We start from the raw sequence: 20,164 nt of genomic DNA on the forward strand, positions 1-20,164 counted from the left end.
AAGCGCACTGCCAGGGCCAAGGTGCTCCAGGCGTACGCATTCTTCCTGGCTCCTGATATTCCTGAGTCAGTCAGGATATCCCTCAACTTCCTCTCAGTATCACCCCAGGACTCACCCAAGTGCCTCAGGTAGAAGGAGGGAGTGCCTCCATTTTGCAGGATTTTATTATTTATAAAATCTACAACCTCCCTGCAACAGAAGCCACAGGCTGGGTCCTTAAAATTTACAGCCATTTTGAGTGAAGCGGTCCCTGACTCGGTCTCACCTCAGACTGCACACCGCAACAGAGTGTGACCTTTGACCTTGACCTCTCCACCCACCTCGGCTGCCACCGCTCCTCATGGGAAGTCAAGTGCCCCCTTGTGGTGAGGGGTTAGCCACTCTCAATAGAGTCAGCCACTTCAGAGCCTCATTAGCATCAAGTCAGGGGGCAGCACCCAAAAGATACAATTGGAAAGCCTGAGAGAGTCGCTGGATGTAACTGCTAGAGAGGTGCACGCAAAGCTTACAAAACAAGGAAAGGGAAACAGCGACCTCTTTGCCTCAGGCTGCTCGAGCTGGTATTGAATACAGACAGACACTTGCTCACACTGTACAGATTCATATTTTACCACTTGAGATTTCATTCATGGAGAATAAAACTTGAACCTTACAATGTGTAATAATAATAAAAAAGCTTTTATTAACCTTCTTTCTGGGGACAGGCGTTGTGTTAAGTGGCAAGGAGACACGAATTTCAGGAATATTCTTCTCCAAACTCTACAGGCCCATTGTGGGGCATCATTTTGAACGCTTGATTTTGGATAAGCCTGTTGCAAATAAAATTCAAAACTCAGGACACATCTCTTCAGCGTCATTATTATTGTTTGTTAATCTTTTTAAAATAATTGTTTAATTTTCTGTTTTTTAAGATTTTATTTATTTATTTTTGGAGAGGGAAGGGAGGGAGATAGAGAGAGAAAAAGAAACGTCAATGTGCGGTTGCTGGGGGTTATGGCCTGCAACCCAGGAATGTACCCTTGCTGGGAATCGAACCTGTGACACTTTGGTTCGCAAGCCCGCACTCAATCCACTGAGCTACGCCAGCCAGGGAATAATTGTTTATTTTTCAATTACAGTTGACGTACAATATTGTATTACTTTCTGGTGTACAGCCCAGTGATTAGATATTTATATACCTGACAAAGCGATCACCGTGATAAATCTAGCACTCACCTGGTTCCATACATAGCTATTATAATATTATTGACTAATACAAAATGAAATTTTAAAAAATGCCTGTGGTGCTAGGTACAGAGAACAGACTGATGATTTGCCAGAGGGGAGGGGTGTTGGCGGCCTGGGTAAAAGAGGTGAAGGGATTCAAAAGTACAAATTCGTAGTTTCAGGATGACCACAAGGAGATAATCTACAGCATGAGGAATGTAGCCAATAATGTTGTGATGTCCATGTATGGTGCCAGGTGGGTCCTAGTAGAATTGAGTGACACTTTTTAGGGCACTTGATTGTTTGGCCAGTGTGTTGTACATCTGAATCCAATACAAAATTTCATAGAATGTAAACTATAATTAAAATTTAAAAAATAAATGAAATTTAAAAACAATATTTGAAAGTGATTAGAACAATTTTTAAAAATATGCTTATATTGATATTTCAAAAGCAAAACCATCATTAGACAACATTGGATGTTGTTACTGCATCAACTCATGAAGAATATTGATAAAATGTTAGAAGTCCATCCCTTATCTAAAATACAGTTTATACAACTTTGCCTGTATAAACTGTATTTTAGAGTTATCAAATAGGCTAACATGGGAAATTCTTTTTTATAAGAATCCTACCCTTTGTGACAGCATGGATAGAACTGGAGATTATTATGCTAAGTGAAATAAACCAGTCGGTGAAAGAAAAACACCATGTGATTTTGCTTATAAGAGGAATCCAATGAAGAAAATAAACTAGTGAGCAAAACAGAACCAGAGATATGGAAACAGGGAACAGACTTATGGCTGCCAGAGGAAAATGGGTGGCAGGGGGAATGTTGGAAAGCAGGGGAAGGAACTAGTCAAAGAATATGGATGAATGACCATGGACATGGATATTGGGGTGGAGATAGCCCGTGGGAGTAGGGAATGACTTGGGATGGAGGAGGGCAAAGGAGCAAAAATTGGGATAACTGTAATAGAATAAACAAGAATGAATTTGTTTAAAAAATCCTGATAATAAATTCCAAATGAATGATAAGTTTAGAAATGACCAATTTACAAACTCTAATGACATAGTGGATATAGGCAACATTACCCAGTAGATTCTAGAACTATTAGGTGAAAGTTGGATGGGGGAAGTTATTTTTGTGAGACCAGACTGATACCATCTTAACAGAGTGATTAAATTCCATTAAAGTGAGATACAACTTCACGGTCCTTTGAGTCTGGGGTTTGGATCACAAGGGTGGTGTGGGATTGGAGCTCATAAATAAACAGTTGTCATAGGTAATACTGATGGAATTAGAAAATCATATATAGAGGAGTTAGCAAAGCATGGAATCAAGGTTGTACTTATCAGCAGGTCACAGGATAAACTGAATCAGGTTTCCAGTGAAATAACAGAAAAATTCAAAGTGGAAACCAGGACAATTGCTGTAGACTTTGCATCATAAGATATTTATGATAAAATTAAAATAAGCTTGGCAGGACTTAAAATTGGTGTTTTACTGAATGACTAGAGAATGTGATATGAGTATCCTGAATACTTTTTGGGCATTCTTGATCTGGCCAGTGCCATCAAGAAACTGATAAATATTAATGTTCTTTCTGTTCATAAGATGACAGGATCAGTGCTGCCTGACATGGTAGAAAGATCTAAAGGGATGATTCTGAACATCTCTTCTGTCTGAGGCATGATCCCTGTTCCACAGTTGACCATCTACTCTGCAATCAAGACTTCTATAGATTTCTTTTCTCAATAAATCCATGAAGAATATAAGAGCAAGAGCATCTTGGTTCAGATGTCCTGCCATTCTGTGTAATTATGAAAGGCTAAAATCGGAAAGCCAGCTTTGCACACCCTTCTTTTTGTGAAGTCTGAAATGAAAATAGTTACTTGGCATCCCAAGCCAACAGAAGGTCATTCTCTTAAGAGCTCAATCATTTCAATCCTGCCTTCTTGGTTATATTTTTAAATGTTTGTAAAATCTGGCAAGTCTGTGCAGGATCACCATCTGAAGAAAACCAAGAACTAAGCATTGATAACTGCATTGAGTAACTTGGTCAGATGCTCCAGCCTGTACACTCACTGCAAATCACCCACCCAGCTCCAAAATGTACAGTTGTCATTTTAATAGGTACTAATACAGGTAAATGTAGTCACACCCAAGAAGAAAGCAGAAGATATTTTCAGGGGTTCTTGACATATATTCTGGATGCTACTAGCAGTTGTTTGAGGTTTAATATAAACACTCATATCACTGGATACAGAACTATTGTTAGCATGAACAGCTTAATAAGGAGTACATTTATAGCCAACTACACAATGATAGAATCAGACATAATGCTCAACAATGTCATCTGGCCCAAAATGCCAATGATGATGATTCTTGTATTTTCTCTGAAACATACTTTGAAAAGTCATGGCTAACTACTCTTTCTTGTGTTTAATGCTTAGAGAGAGTGGAGATTAATGGATTCATTTGTGGGAGGACATACTGCAATTTGTGTAGCTCCTTGTAAGCTCTTCTAAAGGCATGCCCCAGTTTGCATATGTATATGGAGCTATTCTTTTGCAAAGGTAACTAATGACATAAAAATAATTCATGAAATACAGAGTTTTGTTGACACATGAAGCCCATGAAAATATGCTTTTCTCTAATACATGGTTCTTCTCAGTTTAAATGCATGTAAATACTTAATGCTATATGGCACGATTTATAAAAGTAAATGTACATGGAGATTAGCCTATGGTACCAGTAAAACTCTGACCCAGGAAAGTGACCTGCTTGGAGTCCAGCTGCCTCTGTTTCTGCACTGCACTAATGCTGCTTAGATATGTGACAACAGGGTACTCCTAGAACAGTAATGACATCAGAGAAGTAGCATTACACTTTTAAGTTAGTACCCTATAGATATTGATATAATTACATTTAATGAATAATGACATAAAGATTGCATTGATTGAAAATACATTTCATTGGTGCTTGAAATTAAGGCCACCTTTATACTGCCTTTGGGGAAATTGCCAAACACTAATTCAATATTATGAAATATGCAACCTAGTAGGTAGGTATTCACCTGGGCTGTGACTCCAAGGCTCTGAGTTCTAAGCACTAGTAAATTAGCCAAAAAATTGTTTAGTTGGGGTGTTTAAGTATTTCTAACTTTTAATTTTGTCAACCAAGAACATAAAACAAAAAGAGAAAAACCAAATTACTATCATTATATAAGAGATATTTTAACATACAAAAAGTAGGAAGAACATAATCTCAGAATAAGGAATAGTCATTTAAATTGAATAAATTTAGCATTATGGAGAACAAAACAAAAGTGAGACATACAGACATTATGTACCTCATAATATAATATAATAAGAAGTATACAAAAACACCTTCAAAGTTTTGTGACAAAAAAAGTTTAAATTGATTCTAATCTACCTTTTAGATTTAACTAGCACTTCATAAGAAACAGAAGGATGAAGTTAAACAATCAATCAATTGTTAAATATAAGTTATGTCATAGGTAAATGACCTGGATTTTCCAACAGATCTATGACATAAAAATAAAGTGGAAAAGAGTAACTGACAAATAAAAGGCAAATTCATAAGTAGACCTTGACATTATTTCAATTCTAATCTGAATAAACTTAAAGTAAGAAAAATTTTTGAGACAATGTGGAAGTTTTAAGACATAGGATTCAATAGATAGAACTGAATATGGATTCAATACTGGGTGATATTATAGACTTTTTTAACATAGCAACAATGCCACATTGTTCATCTATGTACAATGACATTGTTGCTATGTTTTAAAAATGTTCTGTTAGACATGCATAAAATGACATGATATCTGGGATTGGCTTTAAAATACTCCAACTGTGTCCCCCGAATTTTGGAGATATAGATGAAAAAGAACTACTAGCCAATTATTGATAATTAAGTGTATTATATGATGAGTACATGTATGTTCATTTAGGTTCATTTACATTTTAAAAAGCAGATCACACCCTGGCTGGTGTGTCTCAGTGGATTGAGTGTCAGCCTGTGAACCAAAGAGTCACTGCTTTGATTCCAAGTCAGGGCACATGCCTAGGTTGCAGGCCAGGTTCCCAGTAGGGGACACGAAAGAGGAAACCACACAGGGACACAAAAGAGGCAACCACACATTAATGTTTCTCTCCTTCTCTTTCTCCCTCCCTTTCCCTCTCTCTAAAAATAAAAAAATAAAATCTTTAACAAAATGAAAATCCAAATCAGATCCCTACCTTATACTTGACACAAAGATGAATGTCCAAATCAAAACTCTAAAAAATATAGAAGAAAAGAGAGAATAATGTAATTGTGATACAGGGAAAGAATGTCTTCAGGCACAAAATACAAGGGTCATAAAGAAAAAGTTTCATAAATTTAACTAGGACATATATTTTTTAAATCCTTATGAAAAACAAATTAGAGATTAGGAGATGATATTTGCAACCAGTATAATTTACAAAAAAATAATACCCCAAATATATAATGTATTCTTATAAATCCATAAGAAAATATACATAAGTAATAACACAGCAATAAGAAATAACAGGGTCTTTACAAATGACCAATAAGCTTCTGATAAGATGCTCAACTTCAGTAATATTCAGGAAACAGTGATATCATACCATATCAAGGCAATTATATGGACAACATAAAAAATATATGACTAAATCAAATAATGGTGAACATTGGGGAAAGGAGAATGTTTATATGCTGTTAGAAGTCATATAAACTGGTAAAACAATTAGAAAAGGCAATTTAGCTATAACCAGTAAGATTGTAAATGTGCAAACCACTTCTAGATAAACTATTTTCACTTGGGCAAAAGAAAAGATGCACCTATATGGTTTATTCCAACATTTTTAGTTATAGAAAAAACTGGAAACAATATAAGTGTATACCAGTGGAAATCATGTATAATAATGTAATCTAATTATACCATGAAATTCTAAAGAACAATAAAAGGTAATTAACTTGATATACATCAACATACATTTCACTGATGTAATTCTCAGTGAAAAGAAAGACTTTCAAGCCCTGGCTGGCATAGCTCAGTGGATTGAGCACAGGCTGGGAACCAAAGTGTCCCAGGTTCGATTCCCAGCCAGGGTACATTCCTGGGTTGCAGGCCATAACCCCCAGCAACCGCACATTGATGTTTCTCTCTCTCTCTCTCTCTTTCTCTCTCTCTCTCTCTCTCACTCCCTCCCTTCCTTCCCTAAAAATAAATAAATAAAATCTTAAAAAAAAGAAAGAAAGACTTTCAGATCATGTACATAAAATTAAATAAAATGCGTACTCCATTTTATGTATAATATATATTGTCCAAGAATACAAATCTATGGTATGAAATATATTTCTAATAGACATGAAGGATACATTATAAATTCATAATAATTGCTTTTTCTGGATAAGAAATTAGAGGGAATTAGAGGGAATTAGAAGGAATTAGAACTGGAAGTACGCAAAGGGGACCTCAACTCTGTTCTTACATTAAAATAAGTTGAAATAAATATGAAAATATGTGATAATTCTCAATTCTTGGTCTTGAACACATAGATGTTTTGATGTTCTTTGCAAATTTTTTTTGGGGGGGCGTTATTCCCAAAAATAAACAGAAAAAAGAATACTAATTGAAAAGCCTTCTAACTTATGTGATATTGAGTGAAAATTAAATAAGTGAAAATTAAAAGGATATTAAACTCTGTATATTACCATTAAAATGCATTTTAATTTCAAACACAAATATGGTATTTTTAAGTAGATAAACAAACCCTCCAGTGTAACAGAAATTACAATAGTCATTTTGGTGACTGTAGTACAAAAAATCTGAAAATTGATGTGTTAAAGAAACAAAATAAACAATTTTGAAAAATTAAATTGATCTTTGAAAACATATAGAGTCAAACACCATACTGTTGTCTGTGCCTATGAATTTTTTTCTTTGCTTAAGCCCTTCACCTTTCTCATCCAAGTCTCTATCCCCTCTCTCCTCTGACAGCTGTCAGCCTGTTCTCCGTACATATGAGTCAGAGGAAAATGGGGGTAGGGGAAGGTAGAAAAGAGTCAAGGAGGAATAAATGGTGATGGAAGGAGACTTCACTTGGGGTGGTGAACACATAATACAATATACAGATGATGTATTATAGAATTGTACTCTTGAAACCTATATAATTTTATTAACCAATGTCACCCCAATAAATTCAATAATAATTATGAAAATAAAATAAAATAATAAAAATATGAAGTCAAAACAGAAATAAAAATTACAAGTATTGTATATGCTATTATAAAATAATGACAATTAGTTTTATAATATAACAAAACTACTCAGAAAACTTTGATAGAATTAAAGATTTGTTTCAAAACCAGATGTAAATAAATTTACTACATTTTAAACTAAATAAACTAAATAAACCAGAAAAACAACAACAGAATAAACCTAAGGAACATATTTTAAAAATTAATTACCAAAGCAGAAATTCATCAATCAAAATAAGAAAAAATAGTACAATTAATGACTAATTGAAAACTGAGGCTTTCAACAAAAAATTTTTAAATATGATACTTTCTACAATATGGATGAATTTCAAAAAACGTTATGTTAAATAAAAGAAACTGGTCACATAGGACTATGTATTGTGTTCCATTTATTTGAATTGTCCATACAGAAAGTGGATTCAGTGGATGCCTGAGACTGGGAGTGGAAATAGGGACTGACCACAAATAGCACAAATAATCTTTTTTTTCAATTACAGTTTATATTCAATATTATTTTCTATTGGTTTCAGGTGTACAGCATAGTGGTTAGACAATCATTTACTTTACAAAGTGTTCCCTTTGATATTTCAAGTACCCATCTGGCACCATACATAGTTATTACAATAGTATTGACTATATTCCCTGTGCTGTACTTTACGTCTCCATTACTATTCTATAACTGCCTATTTGTATTTCTTAATCTTTTCACCTTTTCACCCAGTCCCACAACTTCCCTGGCATCTGACAACCATACAGTCATCACGCAGTATCTATGAGTCTGTTTCTATTTTGTCTATTTGTTTACTTTAGCACTGGGATGGTGGAAAAGTTCTAAAACCAGATCTTGGTGGTGATTAATTAACTCAATAAGCTTACTAGTTGGAATCATACAGTATATGCCCTTTTCAGACTGGTTTATTTCACTTAGTAATATGTATTTAAGGTTCTTGGGTGTCTTCTCATGGCTTGATAGTTCATTTCTTTTTAGAATTAAATAATATTCCATTGTCTGGATGTACTACTGTGTACATCCTATTACTGTGTACTACTAATGTACTACTGTGAGCTCCTATTGCTCCACATTTTGCAGCATTTGGTGTTGTCAGTGTTCTGGATTATGGTCATTCTAATAGATGGGTGGAGGTACCTCATTGTTGTATTAATTGGTAATTTTATGATGACATATGATGTGGGGGATCATTTCATGTACTTGCTTCCAGTTTTTTTTTGAAATTATGAACAAAGCTGTTGTAAATATCCATGTGCTGTTTTTGTGTGGACATAAGGGTTCAACTCCTTTTGGTAAAAACAAAGGAGCACAATTGCTGAATTGTGTGAACATATTTAGTTTTCTAGGAAATGGACAAACTGTCTTTCAAAGTGACTGTACTATTTTGCCTTCTTGCCAGCAATGAGTGAGAGCTCCTATTGCTCCACACTTTGCAGCATTTGGTGTTGTCAGTGTTCTGGATTATGGTCATTCTAATAGATGGGTGGAGGTACCTCATTGTTGTATTAATTGGTAATTTTATGATGACATATGATGTGGGGGATCTTTTCATGTACTTACTTGCCATCTGTATATTTATGTGGGTCTATTTCTGGGCTTTTTATTCTGTTCCATTAATTTAGTTGTCTATTCTTTTGCCAATATTGCATTGTTTTAATTACTGAGATTAATAGTTTTCAAGTCAGGTACTGTCAGTCCTCCAGCTTTGTTTTTCTCCTTCAATATTGTGTTGGCTATTCTGGGTCTTTTGTGTCTCCATATAAACTTTAGAATCTGTTTTTCAGCATCCAAAAAATAACTTTCTGGGATTTTTATTGGGATTGCACTGAATGTATGGATCAAGTTGGCAAGAACTGCATCTTACATTACGGATAAGTTGGTATTGGTTCACCTGTGCTTTTTTGTTGATGTGGTTTGATTTATTTTAAAAATTTTGAATAAATTTGGATTTTTTAAAAAGTTGCAAAAATAGTAGAGAGTTCCTGGGCTGTGTGGAGCTCACTGTGGGGCTGAGGCAGGCAGGCAGTCAGACTGGAGATGGAGGGTGTCCCACAATGGGTGGCAGAGGAGGAGCCTGAATGGGGGAGGATGGCATGGACAGGCCAAAACTGCTCTCTTCCAGCCCCTGGATCAGCTGTAGCCACTCAGGGCCATGATCCTGATTCCATCTGTAGCAGCTGCACCAGCACTGTGACAGGGATGGTGGCACAGCCAGCATCCCATAGTTGGTAGCCCTAGAAAAGCTAGTATGTAGGCCTGAGCCACCCCCCAGGTTAGACATTCTCCATGGACACCATCCTCAGCATGTACCTTCTGGGCCAGTGGCCATGAAATGCTGATGGGGTCCTCACCTGCTGTACCAACAAGGCCATTCAGACCCGCCCCCCATCTTGGCAAGAGATCGACAGTGAGCAGGCCAGCTGCTGTACACATAAGCGCTCAGCAGCCTGAGGTAGCACAGACCACCACAAGACTACCAAGTTGAAGCAACAAGTGTAGACAGCAAAGCTAAGCCACAATGGGAAAAAGAAAGAATAGGACTCCCCACTGCAAGGGGCCATGCCGTACAGGGAACACTAAAGGTGGCCCCTCTCAGCTTCCCCTCTGGCTTCCCTGTCCTTCAACTCAGTGTCTGCCTGCACAGAAGCCTGGGAGGGCTCAACCAAGGGCTGGAGGAGGTGTTTGTGAAGGAGCAAGGTGAAGAGGAGCTACTGTGGATCCTTCATATCCCTGATGGGAACCGTGCCCTAGCTCCCCATGCCCTCAGAGTAACAGCTGTGACCTCTCCCTCCCCCTCCTAGAGCCTGGCAAACTCACCAGCTCTTCCTCCATGTCCCTGGCATTCCTCCAGCCTTCTGGGCCAGATGAGCCATCAGGAACATCTAGGTATAGTGGAGGGGCTGGCATTCATTTTCCAACAACAAAGTCTTTTCTCCATGTCACCTTGCCTTGAAGATGGCAGTCCATCTCTAGTCCTTGCCTTTTTTTGCCTCCCCTCCACCCAATCATAGCTATGTCTTCAAACGGGAGCCACTGGAATGCCAGGGTCCAGCCTCGGCGGTGTCTCAGGGTCCCCGAAGGATGCACGGCTAAGGCGGAACAAATGAAGCGAGACACCTGGTCGGGTGCCGGAGGACAGCCAGGCCTTTTGGGCCCGACTGACTCACCGAGAAAAATCAGTCTTTACTTTTATAGGGGAGGTTATACAACATTCAATACATAGTGTGATTATTAAAACAGAAATGGTTAGCACAGAAATAATTTCTAAAAACACAGAAGGTTTTACAGATCAATCATGTTAAACAAAGAAATAACTGAAAAGTACAGGAGGTCCCACAGATCAACCATATTAAACAAAGGTTATTTTGACCAAAAAGGTCATTAATCAGATAGCCAACGATGCTATACAGGCACAAACTTTCAGGTGCCAATTAGTAACTAGGTATTTATTAAGATTCTAGGAATTTGTCTAAATTAAAAAGGTGCAAGGGGTGATTTGTAGGTATATAGAACTCCACTATTATCCGTTAAGGTTAAATTTGTCTCGATTAGGTAACTATTTTTTTGCCTAGGTTTTTTGATTTATACATCTTGTGGGGGCATGTTTTGTGTTCGTTTCCATGTATTGAGATTATTTTTTTCAAGTAAAATCCCTTGCTTTTATACACTCCTGTCCAGGGTATGGGAGGGGTAGTGGCTCTAATAAATCTCAAGCTTTCAAGTGGTGACTCCCTAATAAACATTTCTAGCAACAGCTTCTTTCAATGTTCTGACAGTTGGTCTGCCCATAGTTTAATTTTTCCTTAACTTCCCAGGTGGGTGAAGCAGGCAGCATTAGGGTTGCTAGGGGTCTCTATTCTGTGGTCAGCAAGTCATTTCACACAGAATCAGAGGCATCATGCAGATTTTTTGTTATAACACACAGGTATCCCAAAATTCCACCACCTATTGCTAGCAGGGACAGGCATACAGGAAGAGATAGACAGGAGATCAGACCATAGTCGCCTCTGCTGTGCAGATGCGTCTCATCCGACCTGTCTGTGTCAAAGGTAAGCTGTTGGTCGGCTCCTGACACTGGAAGGCTGTGAGAGTGTGTGTGTTTCAAGAAGCTATTTCTCCCAGTCCTGACCTGGCCTTTCTGACTTCCTGTCTTGACAAGAACAAAGTCAATTTCAACCTGACTGGCTTGGCCTTCTGCCCTGTAAGCTTGATGAAGCCTCTCTTCCCCAGGAGGGGCTTCATCTTCCATAACTGCCCCTCAAGCTGAGTTCCCCTTCCTCCCACCAGCCTCAGGCCATGGCCTCAGAAGGATCCAGAGGCCTTCAAGGCCTCCTTGCTGCCATTCAAGCAATGGCACACCCTGCCCTCAGAAGAGCCATTGCTTTTCCTGAGTTCTCTAGTGGTCTGAGGACCCCACACTCAACACTTTACCATGGATACCAGTGCCTTTGTGGCAAGCTCTTCCATGGCTCCCTTGAGGTGAGGAATAAAGGAGCCCTTTGTTTTGGGCCTTCCAGCACTTTCATTTATTGTGTCAAAGCCCTGGGCCCTCTTTCTGGTAGGTACAGTGCCCTCTGAATGGGAGGTGTCCTGCCTTCTCCACTAGCAGTTGGGCAACTCACAAGTCATACCTGTGTTCTTGCCACCTCTCTCGCTTGGTGGAAAAATTACTCAGAAAGTCTTGCTTGGGTCCTTCTGGGTATGAGTCCAAAGGATTGTTTATGATACCCTTGTCCTTGTCATTGAGCAAGCTGGCCATGATCAGCACAGAGGGGACACCACAGATTTCCTTCCCTCTCTTCCATAGGCACATAAAAGGAGACTGGAAGGTATGGTAGATACCCCCATCCTCTCAGCCTCCATCCCCATGCTTCCCTCTCATTGGAAGAGCTGACGAAAGCAGCTCTAAATAGTCTAACACTTGACCAATCCAGCTTCTGGCAGAGGGGAGAAGCTAGTGTTTTTCAAAGTGGCATTTTCATCTGGCTTTAATTCTAAGATTGTCTTAAACAGCAGCTCAACCTGCCCAGAGCTGGCATTCTTCCAGGTAGCAAGTGGCAACTCTGCACCCTCCATCTGCTCCAGGACCTGGTGAAATAGAAAAATGCCTGTTTATTGTATCAATGTGGAAACTCAATTTTTCTCCCAAAGACACTATTTTTCTAGCTGTTTGAAGTTTGTACATTTTCTATACTGCAGAGCTTCACAAAATTGAAGAAGAATGTTAATGTTCAAGTTTTCTTATCATGTGTTTAGAAGGGTTTTTTTTTGGTAGATCTTTGTGTTAATAGACTAAATAAGTATTCCCAGCCAAAAAAAAAAAAACAAAACAAAACAAAACAAAAACCACACAGTAAAAACTTTCCATATACTTTTTGGTCAGTTTCTCCTAATGTTAGTACATTATTTAATCACAATACATTTATCAAAACTGAGAAATTAACATTTATATAATACTATTAAGTTATCTACAGACTTCATTCAGATTTCACTGGTTATTTCACTAATACCCTTTTTTCTGTTCCAGGATCCAACCCTGTATACTTTACTGTGTTGACTTACCATATTTTCTTAGTCTACTCTGAGCTGTGAAATGCTTCAGTCTTTCCTTGCCTTTCATGTCCTAATACTTGTTTTTGAACTTTTTAAATTATAGTTCAATTGCAGTTGTCCCCATTCTCCCTCCCTATTAGTCTCCCCTGGTCTTACCCACCCCCCTCAGGTCCTAATACTTTTGAAGTGTACTGATCAGTTATTTTCTAGGATGTTGCTCAACTTGCATTTCTCTGATGTTTTCTGATGATTAAACTGAGGTTATGCACCTTTTGGAAGACTACTTTGGAGGTGGTATTTGTGCCCTTCTCAGTGCATATTGGGGGTACATGATGCTTATATGTCTTATTATTCGTGATATTAACCTTGATCACTTAATTAAAGTACTGCCCACAAACTTTCTCTACTGCACTTCGTTCTCTTTTAAGCAATGAATATCTTGGAGAAGATGCTTTGAGACCATACACACAGGCTATTTCTCTACAAAACTTTGTCCACTAATAGTAACAGCCTTCAGCTAATATTTCCAGCAACAATTATTACTGAGTCTTTTAATGGTGGTGTTCTATTATACACTTTTCTACATTTCTTAAGTATATTTTTCTAGAAGGAAGGCTTTCTCCTTATTCAATTATTTATTTCTATCAGTATGGACACATCAATATTTATTTTATTCTATAGAATATAATCCAATATTATTATTATTTATTTTATTGGTCAACTTATTTCATTTGTGATGTAAAGCCTAAAATTAAAGCCTAATATTATTATGTGCTGCCTTGACCTGTGGTGAAATCAAGAGGACCTCAAATGGTTTAATAATAAATTTCCTTCCTCATTTTGTTCCTGCAGATAAGTCCTAAGCTAAATAATCCTCCTTATCAAGGAGACCAGACAGTGTCTGCTTATCCCTGAGTAGCAGGTTTCAATTCCCTGCCAAACTGGAATTATTCCTACAAGCCAATCACATCCTCTTATATGAACCAAGGATCATCCCACCCTCTTGATATGACAAAGCCTGCCTCCTATCACCCCTGCTTGCTCCCTATGTTGCCAAGTGCAACACCCTTGTGTCTTTATGTGGCATGTAGTGCCCTACTCTCCTAAGCTGTAAATATATGTGACTAATAAACTTTTGTCAGTCTCATCTTTCCAGTGTTGAGGGTCATGTGTTTGGCCATTCCTATGACTCTAGGTTGGAAATATTTCCCTTGGTAATATGTAAAGAGGAAGAGATTAAAACAGCATCTGAAGCCACTAAGATTTATTTCGGGTTGTTTTTGTACTCTTTTGACTTGAAGAAGTAGTTCATTCTTTTGCTGAGCAGAGAAAATACAAGATGAGCCTGAAGCATATTATGGTGCCAGTAAGAAAATGCTCCTTTGGCTCCTACCCTTTACAACAGCATGGATGGAACTAGAAAGCATTATGCTGAGTGAAATAATCCAGGTGGTGAAAGACAAATACCATATGATGTCACCTTTCACAGGAACCTAATCAACAAAACAAAGAAACAAGCAAAATATAACCAAAGACACTGAAATAGAGAACAGGCTGACAATGACCAGAGTGGAGATGGGAGGGAATTTTAGGGGAAAAGGGGGAGGGTTTACAGGAACAAGTATAAAGGACACATGGATAAAAACTACAGAGGGTGGTAATGCAAAGGAGGTGGGGAGCACTGGGGGGTGGGCTGGGATGGGAGTAAAAGACAGAAAACTGTACTTGAACAACAATTAAAATTTAAAAAAAAACCATGCAAACAAAGTTGTTGTTTTCCCCACAGATTGTTGCAGTTTCCAAAGTTGTAGCCTTAGTAATTTGTATTATAGTCATTTTTATATTCTTTAGTTTAATTCTAATTCTCAAAGACTCTTGTAATAGTAATACTAAGTCTTAGCTTCCAGAAATGCACCAGAGCTACTCATTTTATGAAGTTTACTAACAATTGTGTTTACAACACAACCTTGGGAATTCCCTGTGTGTCTTCCATTAAATTGCCAGATCCTTCACATATGTTGCCTCTCCATGGAGAGCCTTTTTATGTTCCTTGGTAAGTCACATGAAGTCATATACAGTAATCCTCATTTAACAGCTACAGAGTACTGAAGCAGCAGTCACCCCTGGGTAGCTGGGAGTCATAGCAGCAAACAAAAGAGAGACCAAGCATTTTTACTTCAAAGATGGATGTCTGCAACTTTCAAACAAAGTACTTTGAACAATTTTGCATTGGCTAATTCATCCAAAAGAGCAGCAAATCATGAATATTCTTTCCAGCTCAAAACAAGTGGGATTTTGTTTGTCTCTGTTTTTCTATATGCTTATTTTTTATGTGCGGCTTCAGATGGCTGAAATGCATTCTTCGAAATAAAATTCTATCTTATAAATAGATAATAGTACCTTATGAGAAATAACTATTATATAACAAAACAATATAAAACATTAAATTTGTTAGGGTGGTGGGGTTACAGACATTTTTCTCTATTTAACTAGTTTTAACAATGGGATTATGTTATTAAATGAATGTGATCAAAAAATAAAAATGGGGAGAGGAAGATAGTGACAGGGTAGGAGGGAGCAGATTCCACTTCCTCCTACACAGGAGAGAAAAACCTAGCTGATCTACGGAGGAACTGAACAAACAGCAAACAACACTCTAGCATATGAGGGTAAGAGACTGAAAATTGTAGCAGACACTGAAAAACCAGATGGTAAGGAGAGTGCTTCAGGACAATAAGGTCCCAGGGATCAGCTCAGGAACCAGGGTAGCTGCAGCCCCAGACCTGGCGCTGCCACGGGGCCTGCCACAGAGTCCTGGGGAGAGAGCCAGGTCAACTGTTCCCTCCTCCCTGGCCAATCAAAGTTTAAATGGCACTGGGACACACCTGGTTGCTTGAAGTGGCAGAGAGGGGATCACCCACAGAGTCTGTGGACACCGGCTTGGTAGTGTTGAGTCACCCACAGTGACTAGCACTGCCTTGGATAATCACTGGTCTGGCTGGAGAATTGGGCTGTACAGAGCCACAGGCTTGAGTAGGAGCAATTTCCCAAAAAGAAAATCTATGTGGGGAATACTCCAGCATCAGCCACTCGGTCTCCTCCCCAGCCAGCAGGGCAGCGATCCCGAGGTGGCGGGGAAGTTTGCTCAGAAGGCTCTGCTCACCTCCATACCACTAGGAAGGGTGCGTTCCTGAGACCAGGGCACCGAGACAGCCTGAACGAGCGAGTGCACACTGCACCCCAGTCCACAGCAGTAACCCCAGAAGAAAGAACACTCTCAGGAAGACCTGAATCCAACATCCAGGACTCTGGGGAGAGGCATCAGACTAGCTCTGGAGAGAGTGGGTGCAAGACTGGCTGAGTGCAGAACAGGAAGGGAGAAAAGCCATACCAATTGCCCCTCAGCCAGCAAGACTAGAAAAACCAGTTTGCGGTTTGGCCAGTATGAAACCAGCAGGGGGGTTTGTTTGTTTGTTTGCTTGTTTGTTTGTTTTAAGAAATCTTTTGTTTTAAAAATTTTTATTATTGTTTTATCTTTCAATACCTTCTTCTTCTCTTTTCGTCTTCCTTTCTTTCCAATTTTACCTCTTCTTCCTCCATTCTTCTACCTTTTTTTTTGAATACCCACAAGTGAGACAAAAAGGAAAAAAAAACAACAAAACCCTGCAACTGTGAAAAGACCAGAGATGGACCCAAAGAGGGGGCAACCCAACAGTTGAGGCAGTGGGACAAAATTCACTTGGCCATTACAGAGAACCTGAGAGGTATTGCATAGTTGTATTATTATTATTTTTCATTATTCCTACATCTTTTATTTTAATAGTATTTTTGTACTCCTCTTCTTTCTGCATAGTCTTCATTGCTTGTCTGGTTATATTGTATCATTTGACAGGTTTCCCCTGTTCTCTCTGACATAGTGTATTGCTAATTTACTGTCCTCCACATCACTTGTGTTCCTTGAGCAAACTACTTAAGGTCCTACATTCCCTATTCTTGGTATCCAGACCACATAGATTCTGTAATATGACTGTTGCTATAATATTATTGTAAATAATAGCTGTTTCATACAATTGTAATACTTCACATTACTCCTCCCAGATCTTAGCTCACTTCACAGTTTCCTGAACTCTATTGCTGTAGTGGTTAACTCTATTCTCTCACACACTACACCTATGTTCTATCCCTTACTCTCACCCTACCTCAAAATCTGACCTCCCACAACCTCACTGATTTCTACATCCAACTCACAATCTTTCCCTCCCTAACAAAAGTCTTATCTTCTTTCCATCCTTTCTAAATAGTGGCTGTTTGGGTAGAAGATCGTGGGAAACACTATACATAGCCCAACTATCTCCTATTTCTTCTCTACTGGCTGCCACTGTAAATATGATAGAATACTCTCTTGCTGCCTTAAACCGTTTTGCTTTACCCATCCAACCGATCAAAAACAAGATAGGTGGAAGCTGTGAACACTGGGAGACCCGAAGGAGACTGCACCACTGAATCTCACAGGGATTCTATGACAGACGTTCACATCATAAACCCAGGGAGCCAGAACAGGTCAACTTAAGAAGCAGAGGCTAACAAGAAGAGTCTCATGAACAATGGGAAGATAAAGAAACAATCCCTAAATGAAGGGAAAGGAGGAAGCCCCAGAAAGAATGCTAAATGAAATAGAGGCAATTCAACTATCACATGTTGAGTTCAAAGCAATGATTATTAAGAAGCTTAACGAGCTCACAATGAGCTACCAGAAACTACAGGAAAGCTACAATGAACTCACTGCAAACTATATCAGCATGAAAAAGGAAACAGAAACAATCAAGAAGGGCCAAGAGGAAATAAAGAACAAAATTTCTGAACTGAAGAACACAGTAGAAGGAATAAAAAGCAGGATCGATGAAGCAGAAGACCAGATCAGCAAATTGGAGGACAAAGTGAAAAAAAAAAAAAACACGCAGAAAGAGCAAGAAAAGGAAAAGAGGCTCAGAAAGAATGAAGAGGGATTAAGAGAAATGCAAGAAAATATGAAACATAATAATATCTGTATAATAGGGATACCAGAAGGAGAAGAAGAAGAGCAAGGGATAGAACACCTATTTGAAAAAGTAATGATGGAAAACATCCCTAATTTCATGAGAGAAAAAGTCACACATATCCATGAAACACAGAGAGCTCCAAACAAGAGGAACCCAAAGAGGCTCACTTCAAGACACATCATAATTAAAATGGCAAAATTTCAAGACAAAAAGAGAATCTTAAAGGCAGCAAGGGAGAAACAGGAAGTAACATACAGGGGAGACTCTATAAGGTTAGCAACTGACTTCTCAATGGAAATGCTCGAAGCCAGAAGAGAATGGCAGGAAATATTCCAAGTAATGAGAACCAGAGGTCTGCAACCAAGGCTACTTTACCCAGCAAGGCTCTCAATCAAGATAGAAGGCCAAATAAGAAGCTTCCCAGACAAAAGAAGTCTAAAAGAATACACTTCCACCAAACCAGCTCTGCAAGAGATGCTAAAGGGACTTCTTTAAGGAAAAGAAGGAAAGGAGAGAGAGAGAGGAACACAGGTACGAAAATAGCAATGAATAAGCACCTATCAACAATAACCTTCAACATAAATGGATTGAATGCTCCCATCAAAAGACATAGAATAGCTGAGTGGATAAGAAAACATGACCCACACATATGCTGCCTACAAGAGACCCAAATCAGGATAAAGGACCTACACGGGCTGAAAGTGAAGAGCTAGAAATATATTTTCCAAGAAAATAGACATGAAAAAAAACCTGGGGTAGCAATACACACATAACACAAAATAGACTTCCAAAAAAAAAAAAAAGCCATAAAGAGAGAACCAGAAGGTCACTTCATAATACTCAAGGGAAGAATCCACCAAGAAGACATAAACATTGTAAATAAGTATGCACCCAACATAGAAGCACCCAAATACATAAAAAAAAATCTTAGAAGAATTCAGGAAACATATTGACAGCAAAACAATTATAGTGGGGTATTTTAACACCCCACTGTCAAAAATGGACAGATCTTCCAAACAAAATATCAACAAAGGTGTTGTGGCATTGAACAATGCTCTAGATGAAATGGACTTAACTGATATATACAGAGCCCTCTACCCCAAAGAAGCTAAATACACATTCTTTTCAAATACACATGGAACATTTTCAAAGACTGACCAAATGATAGGACACAAAACAAGCCTCAACAAATTCAAGAAAATTGAAATCATACCAAGCATTTTCTCAGATCTCAAGGGACTGAAATTAGAAACCAACCCCAAGGAAAAAAACCCAAAACACTCAAAATCATGGAGATTAAATAGCATCCTATAAAACAATGAATGGGTCAAGAATGATATTAGGGAAGAAATCAAAAGGTTTCTGGAAACAAATGAAAACGAACTCACCACAACCCAAAACTTATGGAACACAGCCAAGGCAGTCCTGAGAGGGAAGTTCATAGCAATACAGGCCCACCTAAAAAAGTTAGAAACATTTTAAACAAACAGCCTAACCCCACATCTACAAGAACTCGAGGAACAACAACAAAGACAGCCCAGAGCAAGCAGAAGGAAGGAAATAACCAAGATCAGAGCAGAATTAAATGACACAGAGACTAAAAGGACAATTCTAAGGATCAATGAATTCAAGAGCTGGTTCTTTGAAAAGATAAACAAAATCGACAAGCCTTTAAGCAGCCTCATCAAGAAAAAAAGAGAGAAGACTCAAATTAACACAATCAGAAATGAAAAAGGAGAAATTACAGCAGATACCACAGAAATACAAAGGATTGTAAGAAATTACTACAAAGAACTGTATGCCAAGAAATTTGAAAACCTAGGTGAAATGGACAAATTTCTAGAAAAATATAATCTTCCAATACTCAATGAAGAAGAAGCAGAAAGCCTAAACGTACCAATAACAGCAAATGAAATTGAAGTACTAATCAAAAACCTCCCGACACACAAAAGCCCTGGACTGGATGGTTTCACAGGAGAATTCTACAAAGCATTTAAGGAAGAGCTAACCCCTATCCTTCACAGACTATTCCAAAAAATCCAAAATGATGGAAGACTCCCAAAC

At 38.3% G+C, this 20,164-nt stretch overlaps 2 pseudogenes; both read left to right on the top strand.

The window, feature by feature from the left end:
* Nucleotides 1-2,088: 2,088 nt before the first annotated feature.
* Nucleotides 2,089-3,241, top strand: LOC123805072 (annotated as a pseudogene).
* A 1,279-nt stretch (nucleotides 3,242-4,520) lies between these two features.
* LOC123805073 lies at nucleotides 4,521-11,916 on the top strand (annotated as a pseudogene).
* Nucleotides 11,917-20,164: the final 8,248 nt, after the last annotated feature.

This window comes from Phyllostomus hastatus, unplaced genomic scaffold (assembly GCF_019186645.2).
Source record: "Phyllostomus hastatus isolate PE091 unplaced genomic scaffold, TTU_PhHast_1.1 phas_scaffold_28, whole genome shotgun sequence".
Lineage (NCBI taxonomy): Eukaryota > Metazoa > Chordata > Mammalia > Chiroptera > Phyllostomidae > Phyllostomus > Phyllostomus hastatus.